The following is a 24,057-nucleotide window of genomic DNA, read 5'->3' on the forward strand; positions in this document are numbered from 1 at the left end:
AGTTTGTTTGTTGGAAGCTTGACATCTAACAGTTTAGGGAGATAAGGTCAGGGAGAGATATAGCGCAGGGAAACAAAATGCTACATTATAGCAGATGGAGGAAGCAAAGGTAATAAACAAAAGCAAAAGGTTACATTGTAGCGGATGAAGCAAAGGCAATAAACCTGCGGGACATTCCCCCTCCCCCCTGGGGGTATGGCAGAACCCAGGGAAAGGTGATATTTGCTTTTGGGTTAGAGGGGATAGATAGATAGATAGATAGATAGATAGATAGATAGATAGATAGATAGACAGACAGACAGACAGACAGACAGACAGACAGACAGACAGAAATGAAATGAGAATGGGTTCTGAAACAAGGAGACCAAAGCTGCAGTTAAGACCTGCTCCATATCACAAATGACTCTATAGTCTATTGACTAAAATCTCATTTGATTTGGCTTACTAATCGTTCAAATACATCAACTATGAACTGCAAGTCAGAATTCACTGAAATTATGTTATCTCAAAAGCTAATCATGGTTTAGTACAGGGGTCTTCAAACTTGGCCCTTTCATAATTTGTGGACTTCAACTGAGGAATTCTGGGAGTTGAAGTCCACAAATCATAAAAGGGCCAAGTTTGAAGACCCCTGGTTTAGTATGTTGTCATCCGAATCTTACAGACTTCAAATAGTCTGGGAGACTTGCATAGGATTCTTGGTGCATGAAACCCAAGAGGAAGGTTTCCCCTCATTTTGACAATAAACCATATTACCGTAGTTTCCGGCGTATAAGACTACTTTTTAACCCATGAAAATCTTCTCAAAAGTCAGGGGTCGTCTTATACGCCGGGTGCTGAAAATTTAGGGACAGGGCTGGCTGGAAAACCTGGAGCGGATCTCCCATTTAGTCTGTGCAGGGAAAGCGGGACCAATTGGAGAAGAAGCTGCAGTCTGTGATTTTTTACAGGCTGGGGTCTGGGCGTCTTTCCTTCTAAAGTTGAAGAGCAACTGTAATTTATCCCAACTTGAAAGGCAGGTGGGGAAGGCAGCAGCCAGAGCAGCGGCTTAGCTCTAAGGACACATTTGACTCAGGAACTGGGCGGGCTGGCTGGAAAACCTGGAGCGGATCTCCCATTTGGTCTTTTTTTTTAAAATCCCATTTATATCCTGCCCTTCTCCGAAGACTCAGGGTGGCTTACAATTTAAAGCACAAATCAATGTGCTTAGCAATAGCCTTCATTCTGTGTATATGCCTGTTTATTAGGGCTTTCACCAACCCCCAAGCAGCATTATTACAAAGTCAGCTTATTGCCCCCAACAATCTGGGTCCTCATTTTACCTACCTTGGAAGGATGGAAAGCTGAGTCAACCTTGAGCCTGGTGGGATGCGAACCTGCAGTAATTGCAGGCAGCTGGTGTTATTTAAGGCTCTGCGCAGGGAAAGCTTTAGAGTGAATTAGGAAAAGTGAAAAAGTGAATTAAGAAAATAAGGAACGGTTGCTGGAACTGGGTATGTATAGCTTAACGAAGAGAAGGGTGAGGGGTGACATGATAGCAGTGATCCAATATCTCAGGGGCTGCCACAAAGCAGAGGGAGCCAAGCTATTCTCCAAAGCACCTGAAAGCAGGACAAGAAGCAATGGATGGAAACTAGTCAAGGAGAGAAGCAACCTAGAAGTAAGGAGAAACTTCCTGACAGTTAGAACAATTAACCAGTGGAACAACCTGCCTCCAGAAGTGGTGAATGCTCCAACACTGGAAGTTTTTAAGAAGAGACTGGACAGCCATTTTTCTGAAATGGTATAGGGTTTCCTGCCTTAGCAGGGGGTTGGACTAGATGACCTCCAAGGTCCCCTCCAACTACTACTACTACTACTACTACTTCTTCTTCTTCTTCTTCTTCTTCTTCTTCTTCTTCTTCTTCTTCTTCTTCTTCTTCTTCTTCTTCTTCTTCTTCTTCTTCTTCTTCTTCTTCTTCTTCTTCTTCTTCTTCTTCTTCTTCTTCTTCTTCTTCTTCTTCTTCTTCTTATTATTATTATTATTATTATTATTATTATTATATTATTATTATTATTATTATTATTATTATTATTATTATTATTATTATTATTATTATAGTTTAATCTACTTGCACTGTTTTATGTTTACATGTTTGATGACAGCCTTATGTTTATAAGTGACAGTTTTCCTACTAAGCACCTGCATGTCATAAGCATTTGAATTAAAATTACCATATTAAAATCAAATCTGATGTTTTTTAATTTTTATTTGGTGTGCGTTGGAAGAGGGGTAGTCTTATACGGCGAGTATAGCCCAAACCCTATAATTTAACAGGAAATGTAGGGGGTCGTCTTATACGCCCAGTCGTCTTATACGCCGGAAAATACGGTATTTTCTTCTCAATTAAAAAGAGGTCTCTTGGAAAACTTGGGACTATCAAACATAGCAGTCTTATTTCTACAAAATCAATATAACAACTAGTAGCTCACTTTTTTTAAAGTACCAGCCTCCATTGATGATAATAAATGGATGCTACTATTTTAATGTTAAATATGCATTTATGAGCTGTTTGGGAGGATATGTAGATCCATCAAGTACATTAATCTTCTGGCTCTCTAGAAGTAACCCAAGATTCTCCTTCACTTCCCAGCCTCTGAGTCATCTCAAGAAGCCTGTGGACGTGTAGGCTGAGTCAAAGAGTAGCCTAAAGTTATCTAATGAGATATTGTGGGAATCTGAACAAAGGTTTTATTCCAACACTACAGTAATTCTACCAGATAGAATTAATCTATTTTCAATCCCAAATAAGTTCCAGAGTAGACAATATATTAATCTAGCAATAAAAATATGGGAAGAAAAACTTCAATACCCCCCCATCCCACAACTAGGTAGCCAGACAAAGGGAACTAAAATGGGAGGTCATAAAAATGTCTATTTATTATCTGAGACGGGCTCTATGGAGGATCCATTCACCTGCAGAACCTTTACCCCTGTACTCCCAAAAAGTTTGCCTTGAAGCCATTTCAACTAAAGTCCCTTTATTCTCAGGATAAAGTCCACCCTTTTATTGCATTATTTCCACTGGTGAATCAAAGAAGATACAGAAAGAGTACCCAAAGATTAAAAAGCAAACACAAAACCATTTCCACCAACTAGGCCTGCTTTGAAAGCAACAAATAATTTCTTGCTCTGAAACTACCACCATATATATTGAAAAGACAACAACTTTCCTACATAGAGATTAAAATAATAAAGTCAAAACAGCAATAGCACTTTGACATACATACCACCCCATTGTGCTTTACATTTACAACACTCTCTGGGTGGTTTACAGTGGTTGCCAACCTGATATTTACATGGCTGAGCAATACAAACTTTTGATTGCTGAGTCTTCTTAGGATATTCCCTTTCCAACATAAAAAGAATAACTGAAAAAATACTGAAACATTATAACTAGTCCATAGATAACAAAAAATTAAGCCTTTCTATTGGCGTCTAGTCATGCAAGTCATGCAAATGGCTGTAAATTTTGACATTGCAGACTATAAAGTCCCTGCTCCCTTCTCTCTTGCAAGTTTGGAGCTGAAGAAAGGAGGATAATTTCTAAAACTGTAGAGTTCATAACATGAACAAAACCTCTAGCCTCTTTTCCAGTTGGGTGACAATTATCTCCACTGTTGAGCTAATTCAGTACAAGGGAAGCAACCTGACATTCTCCAATGCTTTTGTCTATCATACATCTCTCTCTCTCTCTCTCTCTCTCTCTCTCTCTCTCTCTCTCTCTCTCTCTCTGTGTGTGTGTGTGTGTGTGTGTGTGTGTGTGTGTGTGTATAATATAGTATTATATAGCATACAGTATAATATTATATAATATATAGTTTTTTAACGATAATAATCTCCAGTGCCTGGTGTACAGCGTGTCTTGGTTTATATTTTAACAAGACAAAAAAGACAATAATAATAAATTATCAATAATGATTAAGTTTGATAATTCCATAATTAGTATATTAATTAATGATATATTTCTTTGATCTTCCCTTCTCCCATTTATATTCTCCTTCTTCAACCTTAAACAAAATATAATTCTTAATATTTTCAATATATGATTAAATATAGGCATTTTTATATTTATACAAATAATAATAATCTTTATGTATGACTTTTTTTAGCTTATATTATTCTTATAACCATCATCTCATTAGTTCACCATGCATCCTATTTTCGTAATTTTTGTTTATGCTTAATTTCCTTATATTCAACCCAATTCTTATCAGTCATAATTTCTTCATGTTAGACATCTAACTGTCCAAATTTTCCTACTTAAGTACATAATCCCAATATTTTATGTTATGCATTATAAAAATACTATACTTTTTATCTATCTTATAGTATCTAAGTATAACATCCTTTTTAATCAATTTATATTTCACTTATATTAATAAAGGTTATATCAACCCACTATTTTTACATTTCATATATTATAGGACATACTATTTTACTTAAATATCTTATCCCTCTTGTTATAAAGCCCCTTTATGTTGAAAGTTCAGTTTTAGCCATATTCAAACAAGTGTTTGTTCACGTAATAGTCCATCTAGTAGGGCGAGTCAAATCTCTTGTATCTGTCTCTGGTCTTCTTCTTTTGCCGAGTAGTTTTCCAAGTTGATGTAATCCACTTACCCAGCAGTTCCTGTGTTTTTGCAAATGTTGTTGGGAATAAAAAAGGCGAAGTAAGTAAGATAAATACTTTCTGTCTCTCAAACTTTGATGGTTCTCCTGGAAATTCTATAGTTCATTCCATTTTTCTTGTTGTATCAGAATCTTGTAGGTTTTTTTTTCTTGTTTGTGTTAAATTATAATTCTTTTCCTTTTTTATTTCATCAATTTGGTCATATTGTTTTAATTTGTGGTCTGTTATCTGATTTGTTCATTCGTTGTTATTTCCTGGGTGTTTTTTAACTGTAGATTTAGATTAGAAATATGCTTATTTAAATCATCAAAGTTGTTTTGAATTTCCTCATGGTTTGAGTCTATTGTCATTTGTATTTGTCCTAACATTACATATATTTCCTCCTGGAAAGTATTTATCTTGTCTTGAAGTATTACTTCTGGAGGGCCTTGATTTTCCAGGCTAAGTCCTTCAGGAGAAAATATTGAATGTGGTATCCTGTCATTTTTTGATATGTATGTGATATCCATGTTATCTCCTCCCCTTCAAGTAATCTTTCATCAATGTTTTAATTCGAGAGTCAATTTATCAGTCAGTCAAAATTACAGTTCAGTGTGTTAAGACACTTTAAAACCTTCCTGTAGATTAGCCAAAAGTCAAGGTTTTTCTTTTTCATAAACAGTTCTTAGATTTAAACAATGGTCCAGGTGTTTTTTTCTTTCAGACACTTTTAAATCTTAGAGCTGTCTCTTCCTTTGTTCCCAGCTATCTTCAAGGTTATTTGCAATGCAAAGGAACAACCTTTTCTTTATTTCTGGCATTCTGACAATTTTGGAATCCTTATTGTTAGTATTCTATGGTCTGATTCTCCACTAGATGTCAGCAGTTACTTCTTTTTTCAGGGTTTTTTTTCAATCAAAAAGTTATTTTTGTTATACATTTTTATAATTCCATCAAAACTCTTTAGGGTATAATCTTGACAGTTTTTTAGTTTCTAAATTTGTCCAAACTGTGATATTTTAAATCAAATTTTAGTATATCTCTTTCCTCCTTAATATTAATTTGCCGCTTCCATCTGTAGGGGAATGGGGATATAGTCCAGAGGTTTTCTTGCTTTGGGGATCTTTCTCAAGGATTCAATTAGCAGAAGAAAGAAGATCAGTACTCTCACCAATTCCAAGCACGCTGTTCACCAATGTTCAGGTTTGTGCTCTTGGACTTCGGCTGCAAGTAGCTTGGACTAGATGCTGATCTCATGCTAGCCTTTCTCCTGTTGGGTTGGAGGGCTACCCTTGGATCAAACGAAGCAACCGCCATCGCTTTGTGATCAACGAGGCACCCCTCCTTCACAGTCACCTCTTTGGGGAGACATCCAACCCATCTAGGGTCCCCCTGGCAGGGCGAAACTAGCCGTGGGAAGCAGAGATCTGCTCTCCTGTGGCCATGCACTATGGGTGCAAAACCGGAAGTCCTGTCTATCATACAACTCTTGTCAGTTAACAGGGTTGGACTGGTGAGAAATGAAATCCAAAACATCTGGTAGGCACTAATTTTCCTATCCTTCCCTTGGCATCATTGTGGGGCCACAGAGAAGGAAACCCACAAAAACCAGCTGTCCTTTCTGAAAGCGGATGTGAAGCATAGGCTTATTATTTGGCAGCTGTATTCTCTCAGAAGAGTTTCTATCCTTTCTAAGACAATTGTAGTGAAGGTGTAGAAAAACAAGCACAGCCTTTCTCTGGAGTTGGGGAGGAAGCTAGGATCATCCCTGCAGTTGCCCAAGATATCTGGTTTGTTCCACATCTAGATCCTAAAGTTGGGAGCAAACTAGGGCCTCATAATATTCAACAGAATGAGACACAATATTATTCAACATTGTGTAATGCATGCAACCATTCACACCTCTGTTCAAATCTGATTTTCCTAAGGACACTACTCAGTTCTACTTGTTACAATTATTCTGAATTTCTACCAACTGTATTTGAATACAAATTAACAGTAAGAATTCTGTCATTATACTTTCCATACAAACGAGGACTCCTCTGCCTTGCTAACCTTTAACCATCATTCAGACCTTCTTTACTATCTATAGTTTATTTCAGTAGTTGTCAGGAATGAAGTGCTAGTGAAAATGACTGCTGTGTATCATGAATTGTTTCTTTAAGATAATGGGATTTAAGTATCACAGGATACTTCAGGGAAGGGCACAATGGGATAAAAAAAGAAGAATTAGAGGTAATAGGAGGAGGTATGCTAGTCTACAATACCCAAGTCCTTAGCTAGGACATGGGATAATGAATAAGATTGCGCTTGAGCATGTTTATAAGTTTCTTCCTCTTTTTGTAAATAACCACAATGTGGACTGAATCAGAGGAGTTCTTGTAAGAGCAAGCAACTTCTAGACAAGGTTCAATTCTAACATCCCCAAAGCCAGAGGGGACCACAGGTGGCAGCAGCAGCAGGTGAAGCTTGGAGGTGGGGTTTTAAAGCAGGCTATGACGTGGTAAATTTATATTTGGACAACATTATTTGAACCAGGAAGAAATTTTCTCCTTTATGCAAGAAAGAGAAATCTAGCTAGTATTTCTCAATCTCAGCAATTTTAAGATGTGTGGAGCTTAGCTCCCAGAACTCCCCAGCCAGCATAGAAGCAAGGAATTATTTTCTGCAGAAAGTATTAATTTTTTAGATCCTGATCTGTTACATCATGAGGTATGCTTCAGATACAGCTTTACCTTTCAGTAAGAAATAGGCCTTAACTTAAGTTTCTGATAATTTTGTTGGGTTTATGTTAAATTAGGATAGTCCTCTAATATTGTACTATGGTTTATGAACAATTTGGATCTACACTTCATGTGAAGCCATCTTTTCTCATGTTATGCTTAGCAACCGTAACCTGATATGTTTTTATAATACCCATGCTTCACAAGTTATAATAGTTGGCTTCATGCTAAGCCAAAAATAAACAATCACACAATCTGTGAGAATCCAGCTTTTGTGGTTGTTTTTTAACGCTGCTCTTCTGTTTCTGTCCTCCCAAATCAAGATAGATTTGGAAAACAACACAAAAGGAAAATCCAAGCCAGAATGTCAAGTGTAGAAATTGTGAGAGAAAATAAAATCCTAAATCCATCAGCTTATCTGTACACGCTACCCAAGCAGTCTTGACTCCAGGAATGCCACGTTTGTTTGATTGCTCAAAAGCCAGGAAGAGGTATTCAGGTATGAAAGTGCTCTGTCTGCTTGTAATGATCACGGATAGGAAAACTGCAAATACTAAGAGCTTCCGGGACCATCACACAGATGTGGATGCCAGCTGAGGTTGCCACAAAAGATCAGACTCACTATATCTGTCCTGGTAAAAGCACAGAAACTGGTGGGGGGAAAAAGGGTTTAAATCATTGCTGTGACTCTTTTACTGGTCTTCTACTAATTTTGGAGGAACATCCACATTGGTTTTGCTCTTATAGTAGAGCTATGCAGATGTCAAAAATTCCTTAAGTGGAAGGAATAGATTTCAGTCCCTAGATCTCCTACATTTGATTAACAGTTGGAATAGTACAGATCCCCGCAGACATATCCAACTGCATGACAAAAGCTACTGCAGCCTTCCCCAATTTGGTGCTCTTCAAATAGATTAGGTAAGAACATGCCGTAAATTTACCAACTGCCACTGTAAGTTGTGGATAATGAATATTATAGTCAAACGCATCGTGAAAGTGCCAGATTGGGGACTCTGTGCAGCTTTTTAAGGGTCCTATAGCTGCTTTGTATAGCCACTAGCTTCCAATGAAGGGATGGTCACCTAATTCAGGGCTTTTCAACCATTTTACCCATTGAACCACTTTTAGGATATGGCAACATCCGAGTAACACCAGTCGCCTAGCAAGGTGTCAAAAACTTGATGACCCCCCCCAAAAGGAAAAAAGTGATGAAGTACAGGTAGTCCTCAACTTACAACAGTTTGCTTAGTGACTGTTCGAAGTTACAATGGTACTGAAAAAAGCGCCCCGCAAGCCACAGCCAAGCAAGACACCTGCCTGCCCACCCAGCGGCACCCGGTTTTCATTGTTGAGCATTTCTGTGGAGGATTGTCAGTGGGGGTGGGGCGGGGCGGTGTTTGGTTTTTATTCTCCCCCCCATCTGCTGGGTGGTTGCAGCTGGTTTTGGTCACTTCATATGACCAAATATCAATCAGTTGCCAAGCATCTGAATGTAAATCACAGGATCCTGAAGATGCTACAACATTCCAGCTGATCAGCGCTTCTTCTGGGCTCAGAAGTGCCAGGATCAGTGCCGAGCTCCAGCTGGAGCCTGGTGCTGATCCTGGAGCTTCCACTGAGCCCTGACAGCCCTGCAGCTCCAGCCATTGCGGTGCTGCCACCAGTTCAGCTCATTCCCCTCCCCTGCTACCATTTTTCTAGGATGGTCACTTAACCTGCCAGGTGCCAATGTACCACAGGTAGTACCTGTACCACTGGTTAAAAAGCCCTGCACTAATTCTCCCATCTCCCTATTTTTACTGAAAAAGAGCAGAATAGTATTTTGACACATTCATGCAAGAACACTGTGAATTATAAATAGATCACCAGTCAGAACTCTGCTGATGTTGATTCCATAATGATTTAAATACATAAGCCCTGGCATTAAGAGGGAAAGTAATCGCATGCCATTAGTTTTATTGCTCTCCTTTTCAAAGAGGGGCTCTAACTGATCTTCGCAGTTGTCAGAGAAGGCAATGGATGGGGTCGTTCCCCAATACCCAATTCCGTGACCCTGGAATGAAGGAGTCAGACGGCCTTCCAGCGTCAACCCCAAGACAGTCGTCTTCGCCTTTCCTCTCGGGCGAACCCAGGCGCGCCCAGTCAACACACCCCGAAGTCTCAAGGAAGGAGCTCGCATCCGAGCAGTTTGCTGCCTTGCTTAGCGAACAGGAGCAGAGCAACCCCGATGCTGAGCAACGCCAGCTGCCCGGATACCAACCGGACGTTGCAACTGGCCGGAGGGCTCACTTCGAAAGAGTAACAGAAGAAACTAAGATCATTGACCGACTTACTTCGCCTGGCTATGGGGCGTAAGGACCCGAGACTAGTTTCTTCCAACGGCTGGAACCTGCTGCGATTTTCGGGCTAATTTCGGAGCTCCAGAAAAGATGAGAAGCAACAGTAGCAGGCTCCTGCTGTGCACGGGAGGACAGCAAAACCACCCGGGAAAAAGGAAGGAACGCCCGAGCCGTCTTCCAGCAGCCGACCTCAGCAATCGGCGCTCCACATCATCCAACCACTCCCACCTGGAGCGGGTCCGGAGCGTCTGCCCGCCCTGCTCCCTCCCTCCGCCCCGCCGGTTCCGGGGATTGCAAGGCAGTTCTTAGCCTGAAAGCGGAAGCAGGATGCTGGGAGCTCCGGAGAGGGCTTTCCAGGCGCTGCCGTCGACCGTTCTGCTGTCGCTAACGGGAGTATCTCATTTCCTTCCTCGTGGCGGGACCTCACTGGTAGCACATTAATACGATTTTCGACTGCAGTCTCTATAGCCGCTTCTTACCCCGGAGAAAGTTTCATCGAACTCGGTGTCCTTGTTCGCGTATGGTGTTAAAATGTTACCCAAAATATATTTTAGGGTTGTTTTTTATCGTGCGAACCTATTGTTTTAGATTCACATGATTAAGGAAGCTAAGCCTGAAACTGCAGTACAGTGTATAGTAAGAGCAAGTGCAGAATGATCTTATGGCCATCCTTGTTCAGGTTTCTTAAATCACGGTTGCGCTCCAGTTCACGTGCACATGAAGTTTTCTCGTTGCAAACAATCATGCAATCTCTTTGAGGCTGGCTGTCCCGTGACGTCACAGTTTTTGCGGAAGGCAGGCTAGTCAGAACTCGTCAAGCATTTGTTTCTATAAACGAAGTCGGAAGGCGCATATATTTAAATAATTATTATATCCCCGATGAATCTCAGAGTTTCTAATTTAGAAGAACTCTAGTGAACAATCAAAAAGGTTTTATTGTTAGTCTCTGAAGCTGTGGTCACATACACCTGAGTGAGTCTGTAACATTCCTGCTGCAAATACTCTTTTCTGAGGTTTCAGGTTTTTTGTATGTGTGAACCTATTATATTGATTTACTGAAATGCTCTAATTTATAGCATTCAGATTAAAATAACCCAAGATGACAGCTATTTTGAATTCAAACAACACAGTAATGTGCTGAGGGTAAGGTGGAAAGTAATATGTAATAAACATGGGACCAGAGCCTATTTGCAGGACTCCCATCCCCTATTGTTTTTGTCTGTCCCACCAAGTGTAACAGGGAGGGCATGCTCCAGATTTCCTCCTCCATCAGACATCTTGTTAGACCCCAGATGGTGTCTGCTTTGTGGCTGACTTTCTTCTGGAAAGGTATAAATGTGGAAGACATCTTTCCTGGCCACCCAACTCTCTTTTGATCAAAATAAAAGTTGTTTGCTTGCTGAAACCTCTTTTGGCTCTTTTAAATTCCTGAGTAATGCTGGGGCAATTGTGAGGCAAAGTGTAAAACCTTACACCCCAATGCTGTTAGTCTTCTGTAAGGCATTGGAGACCTGGTTGTACCCCCAGGCATTTGGGGCAGGAGGTAAGGTGAATTTCTTGCTGATGTGGCTTTTTATTTTGAGATTATTATTTTAACTTTAAGCTTGTAAGCCGCCCTGAGTCTTCGGAGAAGGGCGGGATATAAATGGAATTAAAATAAAAAAAAATAAAACTTTAAGAAAGCCTTGTAACTTTCTACTGTTATGGTTTTTCATCCTTGTACAGTACTCCACCCAGAGTCATTATTGTGAAATGGGTGGTCTGTAAAGAGTTAAATAAGTAATAGCATCATGCATGCTCTGAAGTTTATCTGACCATGCCATACACCTGATTTAAGTGGTTGGTAGAAAAATAGGCATGGATTTTGCTGTAATTTGGTTGACAAGTGTGACTTTATAGTTGGAGTCACATATCACACTAAGGAGCAAGACTAAAGTTTATATAGGTAATTCTCACTTTATGACCACAATTGAGCCCAAAATTACTGTTGCTAAGTGAGACAATTAAGTGAGTTTTGCCCCATTTTACGACCTTCCTTGCCACAGTTGTTACATGAATCACTGCACTTGACAAGTTGGTAACATGGTTGTTAAGTGAATCTGGCTTCTCCATTGATTTTGCTTCTCAAAAGGTTGCAAAAGGTGACCACATAACCTTGGGAAACAGCAACTGTCATAAATATGAACCAATTGCCAAGCATATGAATTTCGATCACATGATTATGGGGCTGCTACAAAGGTTGTAAGTGTGAAAAACATCATTAGTCACTTTTTTCAGTACTGTTGTAACTTTGGTCACTGAATGAACTGTTGTAAGTAGAGGACTATCTGTACAGCACAATAGACTAAAAGGTTGATTCATTTATGGCTCAGTGTATTCACATGAATCCAAGCAATTGGTTTAATTCAGTACATTTAGTTAGCCATGGCTTAATATATTGTACAGAACACACCATTGTGGTTTATTTAGTTAGGCATTTGTGTGTGTGCATGTGCCTTTGTGTTAGTGTTGATTCTTGGCAACTAAATGAACAAGTCCCTGCAGATTTTTGGCAAGATTTGTTTTAAAAGTGGCTGGCTCCTGCCTTCTTCCTAGGAGTGAAAGTGATGGGCCCAAGGTCTGCACATCCTTGTTGGTAATCATGAAAGGAGTCAATGACCAAGCCAAAGTCAAAACAAATATATATAACATATATCTTGTTTAATTAAGCAAACAATTGGCTGCTGTCTCACTTTGGAAGAGTATGTGATGTAGCACCATCTAGTGCTGTTTTGACTGAAAACACATTTTTAAAATTTTTTAGTAAGAAATATAAAACTGGCTACACAAAATAACTAATGAACCACATTTTAATCTAATTTGTTCAGTGAATTCCATCTATGTGATGGGTTTATGGTTCAGTCTGTTGTGCAAATGTAGAAGATTAGCTTAATTGGATAACTGGTTCTGTTTATCATAGGTAAACCCATTGTGTGAACACAACTTTAGGACTCGGTTCACAGATCTATATAAGATGTAGTCACAGAGTTGGAAAGGTCTTCTAGAAAGCAGGAATAGCAATAGCACTTAGATTTCTATATTGCTCCATAATGCTTTAAAGCACTCTCTGGGTGGTTTACAATGTCAGAATCTTACTCCCAACAATCCGGGTCCTCATTTTACTGGTTTCAACTTCAGAAGGATGGAAGGCTGAGTAAACCTTGAGCCCATTAGGATCAAATTCCAGATTGTGGGCAGAGTTTGCCTGCAATACTGCATTCTAACTGCACCACCAGAACTCTTGACCAGGAATCCTTGACCATCACAAATAGCTGTCCAACCTTTATTTGAAAATCATCAGTGATACTTTTTCTATTGTTTAATAACAATTACAATCAGGAAATGACTCCTTATTGACTCCTTATTTTGAACCTGGGTCTGTCCCTAACCTTCTACCTTAGTATTCTTGTCCTAACCTGTAAAATCCACATCTTCATTCCCGTAATACCCCTTCCTTGGAAGACTTCTATCATGCGTCTGCTTAGGTTTCTCTTCTTTAGGCTAAACATGCCTAGTTCTTTTCACCATTTTATGCAGGATTTGGCCTGCAAACCCCTCACCATCTTTGTTCATTTTCACTGCACTGCTTCAGTTCCTCAGCATCAAACTTGTGTTCTGGCAAGCAAGACTGGACATAACATTCCAGATGAAGTATGTACATGCTCCTAGAACAGATGTACTGTAAAGTGGAAGTATCACTTTGCTGGCATGATCTTGACATTATATATCTGATGCTTTGCCCAAGATTGCATTGGTTATACCAGTGTGGTCTACCAAGATACAGTGACTATTGAGTCAGGTGCCACCTGTCTTGTATTTCTACATCTGGTTTTTCTTGTCTTGATCTATAATTGCATTTCTTCCAATTAAACTGATTTTTACTGGAAAAAGGCCCAATGTTCAAGTCTTTCAAGATCCCTTTGAACCTTGAACCTTCCAGATTGCAATTGTAGCTTAAAAATATGTGTTTGATTTGTTGCAGAAAGCCTAGCTTTCTCTTTATTTTTTTAAGCCCTACTAAAATGTCTAACAAATCAGATCAATACAAGGCTGAACTAGCTGGGGGGGGGGGAGAGGTAAAGGAGAAAGGAATTGGCCAAATAAGCCATGATTGCATTGCTCACATGCAAAGAATGATCCTAGTTTTTTTAAATTGTTCAAGAAGCCTAATTCAGGATATTTGACTCATACATGCAAAGATTAGAAAGACTTGAGGAATAAGCTTTCCCCCTCCACCTTCATTGCCAAAGTTAGATTGACATAAATTATTGTACTGTATGTACATTGACCATCTGTTTCCGTCTCTTAGTATGTTTATGATATGGCTTTTTGTCCAATTTGAGATCCCCTTCTTGTCTGGTTTACTCAGAAAGGGTTTACTCAGAAAGGCAGCAGCATCCAGTTCTCCTGATGAATGTGCTTTATTCAATGTCTCTGGGGTTTTTTTTACACCACTGCCTCCCACAGCCCCACAAGGATAGAACTAACAGTTTAGCTTCAGTGGCTATATTTACCCCTGCTGAACAGCAGTAATCTTCTTGACAACAGCCTGTTTTTTCAGGCTACCTTCTGGAAGTTGTGGAAAGCTGAATTATTAAGGGTTGCATAGCAAGAACTTTGCCATGTAGATTTAACTACTTGTAACAAGTAATTGAAAAGTTGAATCATGTCGATTGGACGGACATCTGTGCATGTTACAAAAATGCTTGGCACACTCTTCTGAGTTTATCATAGGGACATCCATATAATCAAGGACAAGTGAAAATCTCCCTATATAAGGCCAATTCTGCTGCTGGGAAGGGAGATTTTTTTTGTGGCATTGTTGGTGGGCAGATTTTACATGTGCTTTAGAGCAGGCAACTAATGACAGTTTTCAAAGGTGATTGCTTCTCCTCACAGTGAAAATTTGGGGCATGTGGCAGTTTGTCCAGCAAAAGGAAGGAAGGAAGGAAGGAAGGAAGGAAGGAAGGAAGGAAGGAAGGAAGGAAGGAAGGAAGGAAGGAAGGAATCTGCACTTTTAAGTGTTGCTGTAGAAGAACAAGTTGAACTGTATTTACTAGTCTAGTCTGTTGTTTCTCAACCTTGGCTACTTTAAGATAAGTGGATTTCAACTCTGAGAATTCTCTGGCCTGCATGGGGAAATCCACAAGTTACTAAGGATGAGAAATATTAGTCTAATCAAATGTGTTGAATGAGTACAAGCATAACATGTGCAAATAACGCTGAAGCAGCTGAAATGCTATGGTAGGAGGCATTTCTATGCAATGTCTTCTGTCTCCCATCTCTAATTCTGGAGGCCAGGAGGAGGATTTAACAATGGCTTAAGCATCCCTGTTAGGTCTGGATAATACACAAAGCCATAATTGGGGAAGTAAATCTTCTAAACATGAGTATCTGTTGTGATTAAGGTATGTTTCTCAACCCCAGTGTAATCAATGACCTAGATCTGCAAGTCACACTTGGCTTAATTAAGCAATGGCTTAGCACACTGTGCAGACCAGCCTGGGCTAACTCAAGCTATACGTGTACATATGGACATGGGTAGTCTTCCAGATAGATTTTAACAAGGTTTTTTTTCCTCAAGACTAAAGATTTACAGGGATTTATTTAGAGATTAAAAAAGCCCACAGAAGGCTTATTAAATGGAACAGAGAAATCTATTCACCTGTACAATGATCAAAGGGTATCACTCTTCAGTTACAGAGCAGTCCCATTTGCCTCCTGCCTTCCTTCTCCATGGTCAATTCAAGAGGGCAGGAATGAGACTAAGGATAACTTGCAGTCGTTAGAAGGAAGTAGCTGGGCAAAACTTGTGATGTAAATATCACCAAGTCATAATTTTGGGTTAGTCTGTGAAGGTGTTTGCTATTTGATCATTGATTGAATGCACACACATTAAAAGATAATGTGGCTTGTTTGGGTCATGCTTAGAATGTTGTGTCAACTTCACTAAATTACTATTTTTAGCAAACCATAGTTTAGTGTGAGGCATGGAACCAGCTGTGGCTTATTCAACAAATGATGTTTAAATTATGCCCTTATCAGAGCTTTTGAAATGGATTTCCTAATCATTAGTTTGTGTCTTACTACAGTTGTACAAACATTGCACATGTCTACAGCACATACAGGTAAGGTAGGGCAGCCTTTAGAGATTCTGGATTATCGCCCCAACCAGAACATCCAGGAATTACGTAAATATATCTTCCTGTTCATACAGTATATCACAATATTGGTTAATGTTGCATCTCTTCCTGGCAGAAGTGGTCAAATTTTATATGTACCTGAGAATAGCAGTGCAGGCCTTTTCTAACAGCAAAAAATGCACTCGCTTTCTCATGAAGCTTTCTTTATGTTGCCTATATGGTGGAGTAGCACAGTGAATTAGAAGAGTTTGTATTTTCAGGCTCATTTTCTCAGAGGTGCCCAGGATTTGATATTCAGAGCAGAATTTTAAATATTCCCTAGTTTCACCTTACATTCAAGAATAGAATAGAGCTGGAAGGGACCTTGGAGGTCTTCTAGTCCAGCCCCCTGCTCGAGCAGGAGAACCTATACCATTTCAGACAAATGATTGTCTAGTCTCTTCTTTAAAATCTCCAGTGATGGGGCACCCAAGATTTCTGAAGACGAGCTGTTCCACTGGTTAATTGTCCTCACTGTTAGGAAGTTTCTCCTTAATTCCAGGTTGCTTCTCTCTCTGATCAGTTTTCAACCATTGTTTCTCATCCTACCTTCCGGTGCTTTAGTGAATAACATGACCCCCACTTCTTTGTGGCAGCCCCTCAAATACTGGAACACTGCTATCATGTTACCCATTTCTTCCTTTTCTTTAGACTAGCCAAACCCATGTCCATGTTCTTCATGTTTTAGTCTCCAGGCCTTTAATCATCTTAGTTGCTTTTCAACATCTTTTTTGTGATATGCTGACCAAAATTGGCTGCAGTATTCCAGGTGTGGTCTCACTAGGGTTTTATAAAGCGGTACTAATACTTCGTGTGATCTTGATTCTATGCCTCTGTTTATACAACCTAGGATTGTATTAGCTTTTTTGGCTGCTGTTCATCAGGCTCATTACCCATTTGTCCTAGTACACCCAATACTAGGTGTTTTTTTTAAAAAAAAATGCACGTGTCTTGTTGCATTCAAAGCAATAGCTCACAAAAGTTTTTGGTCCTAATTTATGGCTGATGACCTGAGAAACACACCGCTAAGAGATGGGCCAAGCTATCCATGTCTACCACCCACAGACCTAGTCTATGTAATAATATGACAAAACAGCTTACATATAAAATCACGAAAGAAAACCAACCTTTGTTCTTGCAGCATACTAAACCAATATCGTACAAACTATTTGTTTAATTTGTGTGAACTCAACAGCAGTGGTTCATGAATCATGGTTTATGTTTTAGCGTGTTATAGTAATAGGATTTAAACCTATATACTGCTCCAAAGTGCTTTGCAGCACTCTCTGAGCTGATTGCCCCAATGTCAGCATATTGCTCCCAACAACCTGGGTCCTGATTTTATTGATCTTGGAACGATGGAAGGCTCAATTAATCCTGAGCAGGTTAGGATCAAACTCCTGGGAGTAAACAGAGTCAGCCTGTAATACTGCATTCTAACCGTGCAATTATATGAAACCAGCCAACTGTTTTAGGAATAAACAATGGTATAGCATGAATTAGAGGCACAAAAGGGTTTTTCTTATCCAGGTAGGAGAAGAAATAGGATAGTTGCTGAAATGAGTGCAGCTTAATAGATTAAAACAGTTTATGAATCCCAAAATAGGAGTTCTGCCATTAATTTACTTGTCAACCTGAAAATCCCCACTGGAAACTAGGAGAGACAAAGGGTTTAAATAAGCAGCAGAAGGAGAGGGCTATTAATGTTCTTTATTCCAAAAGCAGAATTCCAAAAGATAAATAAAAATTTGTATGTAAGAAGGCATTGTATATTTAAATTTTCTTTCAAGATAGCAGAATCCTGTACCTTACTGCTAAAAGCGAGCCCATTAAGGTCTTGTTCCCTGGATATACAATTGATATTAAATGGTATTAGAATATCATTAACAATAGGGAGCCTAGTGACAATGACAAATCATAAAACATTACAAAAACTTCCTAATTTAGCACAACACAAACTAGTATTACATCAAGATTTTAAAACAGAAACAGCATTAATTTATGCAGATAATTTGCTCTAGGTTTAAATATCATCCCTTCAGTTATTGGACAATCCAATTTATACTTCAGGAGAGCATTCTGTATCTGGTTACTTCTAGAGGAATGGGACATACTAGAAAGGATTGATTTCTGGTCATTTCCAAGCTCCTCCTTAGGGCAAAACCAGAATTTTAGGAGAAAGCATGAGAACCAGCAGAAGCAGTGGAGAGTCTACAGGGTCTCCAGTTGCAAGCCAATGAATGCCAAGTTCGCCCCGGTGCAGATAACACAAGCCAGATTGCAGAGAGAAGACAAGCCATGAAATCTGAAGAACTTCTGACGCAGGTGCCGGTATTTGTTATCCTTCTCCTTCAGAAGTTGGTAAACCTCTCGCTGACCTGAACCCCCCACTTCCTGTCCGAGCCCATGCTCCTTTTCAATCTCTTGCATCTTAAGCATGGTTTTGGTGATGACTTGGGAGAACCAGGAGGCATTAGTGGCAGCCAAGATGAGGCAAATTAAAAAGAGTGTGATCTATAAGGAAGACACAAAGTATCACAATCACTTCTGACTTCCAATTTACTATGTGTAATTTTCTTTGGAGTCTTTTTATTTGAGTTCTGGAGCTGCATTCTTACTTCTAGGAAAAATGAAAGGGCAGTTGATGAATCTGATTTTCCTCATTTTTAAGAGTCAATTAGCTACATAGTCCAAAAAAAAGATGAAAATAATGTATATATTTTAAATTTATTTTAAATGAACTTCCCACCGATTTTTCTCCACAATTCTAGGAGGTAGGTTGCTGAGAGAATGTGATTGGCCTAAAGTTAGAGTCAGCTTTCCACATTACACCTTATTTATTTTAGTGCAATGTGAATATTAACTTTTCTATGCCTAGGCTCAGCTCCAACAAAACACCAGTGCTTCAGAAGTATTGCAGTATCTGCAGGTCAGTGGAGTTGTACAGTTGTCAATCACTTGTGTACTTGACATTTTGCTCAGTATACAGATTATGCCTCCTGATTCAAAGAGATTGTGGTGAAAAATTAAGGGGAGGAACAATAGTTTCTCAACAATGTTTCAACTAATTCTTTAAGGACATTAACAGTTAAAAGTGGTTCACGTATTCTACACAATGATAACATCTGTATGTTTTCTCCAAGATTTTTATTTTATTTTATTGCCTCAAAACAAGAAACTTTTGGGGAGATAAATAAAATGGTTTTCTAGATGAAGTCTGCAAGGAGCAGAAGAAAATGACAGTATTGCATGGTACCCTTGCGGCCCCTGACCCGGTGCAGATCCCAGCGGGCTCCATAGTTCTCCGTGGAGCTCCGGGAGATGAAGCGTTGGAGACGGGGCCTAGAGAGCCGTTGGAGGTCCAGCCGATCTGAATTTGACCGATTGCGACTAAGAACCTGTATTAGGTCTTATCTCGCAGTGATAAGGGTGGCGAGGTCTAATCACTTCGCTACCCTTATCACGTCCACAGATAATTGCCCGGCCGCCCTGTTTAGGGTACCCGCTCCCTCCTTAATCAGGAGGTGAGGGAGGAACCCTTGCAGGGCCGTGCCGAGGAGTTTAGTCAACATCTGTCGGACAAAATCGCTCGGATTCGGACAGGTTTGGACTCCGACTGGGCAGAGTCTGTCAATCAGGAGACGGGTGGTCTTGTCGATGTTATCTGGGAGGAGTTCGATCCTGTGATTCTGGAGGAAGTGGACAGGATCATGGGGAGGCTGAGCTCCACCACATGTTTATTGGACCCGTGCCCTTCCTGGCTGGTTTATGCGGCCCGGGAGGGGACACGAGGCTGGTTCCAGGCTGTTATAGCTGCCTCTTTGAGTGAGGGTAGTTTCCCCGCCGTCTTGAAGGAGGCGGTGGTGAGACCTCTCCTCAAGAAGCCTGCCTTGGACCCAGCTGTGTTAAATAATTTTCGACCGGTCTCCAACCTTCGCTTTCTTGCGAAGGTTGTTGAGAGTGTGGTGGCGCATCAGCTTCCTCTGGTTCTGGATGAAGCGGATTATCTAGACCCGTACCAATCGGGTTTCGGGCCCGGGTACAGCACAGAGACGGCATTGGTCGCTCTGGTGAATGATCTCTGGAGGGCCCGGGACAGGGGATATTCCTCTGTCCTAGTCCTATTAGACCTCTCAGCGGCTTTCGATACCATCGACCATGGTATCCTGTTGTGGCGTCTCAGGGGACTGGGAGTGGGAGGCACAGTTCTTCAGTGGTTCTCCTCCTATCTCCTGGGACGTTCGCAGTCGGTGTTGGCAGGAGGGCAGAGGTCGACCTCGAGGCCTCTCGCTTGTGGAGTTTCTCAGGGGTCGGTCCTCTCGCCTCTCCTGTTCAACATCTATATGAAACCACTGGGTGAGATCATTCGTGGTTTTGGAGTTGGGTATCATCAGTACGCTGATGATACCCAGCTTTTTATTTCGACCCCAAACCACCCCAGTGATGCACTCGACGTGATGTCCCGTTGCCTGGAGGCAGTTCGGGTCTGGATGGGGAGGAACAGGCTTCGACAACCCTGACAAGACTGAGTGGCTGTGCGTATCGGCATCTCGGGATATTCAGAATATCCCATCTCTTTCTATGGGGGGTGAGTTATTACCCCCCGTAGATAGGGCTCGCAACTTGGGAGTCCTCCTAGATTCACAGCTCTCTTTAGAAGATCACATAGTAGCTGTGACTAGGGGGGCCTTCGCCCAGGTTCGCCTGGTGCGCCAGTTGTGGCCCTATCTAGACCGGGATGCCCTACGTACGGTCACTCATGCGCTGTTCTGAACCAGCCTGCTACCGGCCTTGCAATAAGGCAAACCCCTGTTCAAACAGTAGAGACTGGAGAGCGTCTAAGGCTGGAAAGCGTCTGCCAAGATTTATTACTCAAATAACAGAACAAGAAACAAAAACACTGGAACTTGAATCCTCAAACGGAAGGGTTGCTTTCAGCAACCAGCCCTTCCCCAAACACTCCTTTTATTTAGAGATCAGGGCGTGGCCTCCCTGTGCCTCCTCCCGAGGAGTCCCACAGCCTTTCTCTGTTTGTTCCTGCTCGACTGCCTCCTGCGTCGGGCGTCCTTGAACAGGGCCAGCTGTGGGTCATCATCCTCCGCACTATCGGGCTCACGCAGCTGAGAAGAGGGCCCCGGCTGGGGGCTCTGCGAAGCCTCCAAACCATCATCAGCCGGTTCGTCTTCCACACACTCCTCCTCCCCCTCATCTGAGTCATCCGAGACATCTGAGCCGGCTGCCGGACCCACAGGCTGGCCCTGAGTCACAACATGCGCTTGTGACCTCTCGTTTAGACTACTGCAATGCTCTCTACATGGGGCTGCCCTTGAGGACCACTTGGAGGCTCCAGCTGGTACAGAATGCAGCTGCGAGAGTTGTGTTGGGAGTCTCCCAATACTCCCATGTTACACCTCTGCTCCGTGAGCTGCATTGGCTTCCAGTTGTCTTCTGGGTGAGATTCAAGGTGATGGTAATGGTCTTTAAAGCCCTACATGGCATGGGTCCGGAGTACCTTAGGGATCACCTGCTGCCGGCATCAACTTCCCTCTGCCCTGTGCGCTCCCACAGAGAGGGCCTCCTCAGGGTGCCACCAGTCAGAGAATGTTGCCTGGTGGCCCCCAGGGAGAGGTCCTTCTCTGTGGGCGCGCCAGAATTGTGGAACCGTTTGCCGGTTGAGCTCCAGATGGCGCCCGACCTTCGCTCCTTCCGGCGTGATCTGAAGACCTACTTGTTCGAACAAGCTGGCCTGGCCTGACCTGATGGGTGATGGGTTTAGATTTTAATATTGTTTTAATGTATTTTAATTCATTGTTCTTAATTTCTGGGCACTTGTTTAATCTCTTTTAATGTTTGTATTCTTGTATTTTTATATGTTTGCCCTGTTCACTGCCCTGAGTCCTTCGGAAGAAGGGCGGTATACAAATAAAATTATTATTATTATTATTATTATTATTATTATTATTATTATTATTATTATTATTATTATTATTATTATTATTATTATTATTATCTTTTTCAACCACTATGATCCTATCTTTTTGGTTTGGTTTGTTATCAATGATCACTCAAAACAGGATTTTTCAGTGCTGAACAATATTCAGATGCTTCCCTGATATTAACAAACCGGGAAATAGATATATACCGAACCTATTTTTGCTGTGAATGGTGAAAAAAATTAGAAGTTCCCTGAGGATGGGCTCCAACACAAATCCGAAAGCTCAGAAGAGTAAATCTCTGGTCCCGGTGACCATCCCCAGATTGTATTTTGGAAAAAATTAATTTAACATTTAAAAACCCCAGGTAATTATTCTGTTTCACGTCCCAGCCACATGTATTTTCTTCTAAGTCAAAAGTTCTTAGGGGAAAAGATATAAATAAACTGTACCGTTTGTGGCAGCATTGCAGTTGTACTTTGAAAGCCTGCACCTTATCTGCCCTTAAGAATTTCTCTCCAGGAAGAAATTAGATTAAGGCTGAAGCACTCACACTCAGACATTCCCAGAGGTGGGAATGGTGACAAAATGAAAAAGCATTACATGCTAAATGTTTTAATGCCTTTCTTTAGTAAAATATTACAAAATATATATTAATTCATTAGAGTTCTTGGTTAGTTGATAAATTATAAAAAAGGGTTTTACGGCATCTTAAAGACAATCAAATTTATTATAGCATATGCTCATTAAAGGCATATTTACAGTACCGTATTTTCCGGCGTATAAGACGACCCGGCGTATAAGACGACCCCCTACTTTTAAGACGTTTTTCAAGGTTTTTTGTCTTATACGCCGGAAAATACTTACATGCCCTGCCCTCCCTGTCCGTCGCAGAGGAGGCGAAGGCCCGACTGGCCCTGCCGGCCCTCCCACTGCTCCCGCACTTCTGCTGGCCTCCAGCGGCAGGCAGCGCTGGAGGGCAGCCGCCACCCGCCACGGCCAGCGCCCCTCCTGCTTTCCTCCCCCAGGCCTTGAACTTCTCCCATTCGGCGCAGGGCGGGGCAGCTCCGCCCGCAGCCTCTTTTTCATGTGCCGCTTCCCTCTCACCGTCGGCCGAGGCGCGCTCGGCCCGGGCTCCCGGTCCCTCTTCCCAACCGGCTTCCCGCCCTGCCCCTCATGGAGCTGGACTGGGCGTGCAGCCTCTCAGTGTGGCTGCTTTTCCTGGGCAGCCTGGCGGTGCGGCTCCTGCGCTCGGACCTGTTGCTGAGCCGGCGGCTGCTACTGCGCGTGGGGCTGCTGCCCCTCAGCGCCGCGCTCACGGCGGCTGCCTGCTGGCTCGTCCCGGCCAGCACCGCCCAGCGGAAGCACAGCGTCGGACGGGAGCAAGACTTCCCTGCCGGCTCCCGTCCGACGCTCTTAGGGAAGAGTGAGCCGGCAGGGAAGTCCTGCAAACGCACGCGCACGCAGGACTTCCCTGCCGGCTCCACGCTCTTCGGCTCTTGAGGCAGCTGCTCCCTCAAGAGGGAAGAGCGAGCCGGCAGGGAAGTCCTGCGTGCGCGCGCATGTGCAGGACTTCCCTGCCGGCTCCCGTCCGACGCGAGGGAAGAGCGAGCCGGCAGGGAAGTCCTGCAAACGCACGCGCACGCAGGACTTCCCTGCCGGCTCCACGCTCTTCCCTCTTGAGGCAGCTGCTGCCTCAAGAGCGAAGAGCAAGCCGGCTCTTCCCTCTTGAGGCAGCAGCTGCCTCAAGAGCGAAGAGCGTCGGACAGGAGTCGGCAGGGCAGTCCTGCACACGAGCGCACTCCCCAGCTGCTAAGGAGCAGCCGGGGAGTGTGCGCGTGCGCAGGACTGCCCTGCCGGCTCCCGCCAGACGCCACCCACTGATTTTCCGGCATATAAGGCGACTGGGCGTATAAGACGACCCCCCAACTTTTGAGAAGATTTTCAGGGGTTCAAAAGTCGTCTTATACGCCGGAAAATACAGTACCACAAAATATTCTGCTGCAAAGGTTAAACGTAACTATCCGTCTAACAAAAATTACTCATTAATTTATTATAATGCATTTTATGCAAAGCTTTGCTTTTCTTCAGAAATATAGCCATGAAGGCTGGAAGCAAAGATGCAGGGAAGGGACGAATATGATGATAGTGTTCTAAATATACCCTCTAAGTTGGAATATTCTAAAAGA

General features: G+C 42.0%; 1 protein-coding gene across 4 annotated transcripts in view; it reads right to left on the bottom strand.

The window, feature by feature from the left end:
• Nucleotides 1-24,057, bottom strand: part of RAB3D (RAB3D, member RAS oncogene family) — an 86,598-nt gene that overhangs the window by 57,223 nt on the left and 5,318 nt on the right. The window contains exon 1 of one of the 4 annotated variants that reach the window (XM_081320336.1): nucleotides 9,709-9,922. The exons of the other annotated variants lie outside the window; for them this stretch is intronic. The gene's annotated coding sequence lies outside the window, so the exon portion shown is untranslated. Of the gene's footprint in view, nucleotides 1-9,708; nucleotides 9,923-24,057 lie in introns of those variants that run through there. 4 annotated transcript variants of the gene reach the window in all.

Source organism: Vipera berus, assembly GCF_964194415.1.
Source record: "Vipera berus genome assembly, chromosome: 2".
Taxonomy (NCBI): Eukaryota; Metazoa; Chordata; class Lepidosauria; order Squamata; family Viperidae; genus Vipera; species Vipera berus.